The sequence below is a fragment of the Corvus brachyrhynchos genome, unplaced genomic scaffold (assembly GCF_000691975.1).
Source record: "Corvus brachyrhynchos isolate BGI_N302 unplaced genomic scaffold, ASM69197v1 scaffold68, whole genome shotgun sequence".
NCBI lineage: Eukaryota > Metazoa > Chordata > Aves > Passeriformes > Corvidae > Corvus > Corvus brachyrhynchos.
The window spans coordinates 3,504,809-3,505,564 of record NW_008240039.1 but is presented as its reverse complement, the minus strand read 5'-3'; positions in this window follow the sequence as shown (position 1 = coordinate 3,505,564).

The window sequence follows — 756 nt, the reverse complement described above, 5'->3', positions numbered from 1 at the left end:
CGTCCCCTCCTGCATCCTCCCCAGGACAACCGGGAGCATCTCGCCGGCCGCTGCCCGGGGTGTCCCTGCACGACAGCATCCAAGGATGCTTTCTGTCTCCCGCAGGAAGGACCGTCTTGGCAATTAAACACGTCACCTTCCGCAAACAAAGGTCATTATCACGCCCGGGGCTTAAACATCGCTGGGCTGCTCTGCCCGTTCCATGACAGTGTCAAACCGCAGCCCCGGAGGAAACTGCTGCTGCTGCGGTGTGTCAGTCGTCCCGCCCCAACCTTCCTGCTCTGCCAGTGCTTCCCGGAGGAGAAAACCCGCCCGGCTCAAGCGTGGTGAGCGGCTCTCCCCGGTACTCCAGAGGCACCCGCTGTGGGAATGCCTCCGGCACCGGCCACAAGTGCTGGTTCTCCTTAAAAACGCTGCGCTGAGCCAGTAGCAAGGATGCGAATTTAGCACCTTTTGCCACAAAAAGCAAAGCAGCCCCCGAGCGCTCTGCCCGGTCCCTGGGTCCCTGCTCGCAGAGCTCTCCTGTGCCGGGCAGCAGGAGGGCGGTCGGAGCAGCCGTGGACCAAAGCTGCATCCCGGCTCCCGAGCAGACAGCACGGAGCTGTGCAGTCATCCCTCTGTGCATCAAAACCTACTGCGCTTAAAAGCCCGCTCTCTTATTTGCTGTGACTTGCAGGGATTACATTACTCGTCTAGTACGGGATGGAGAAAGACTGTAAATGACAAGCAGGCACTTACAGCGAAGCTGGGAGACAC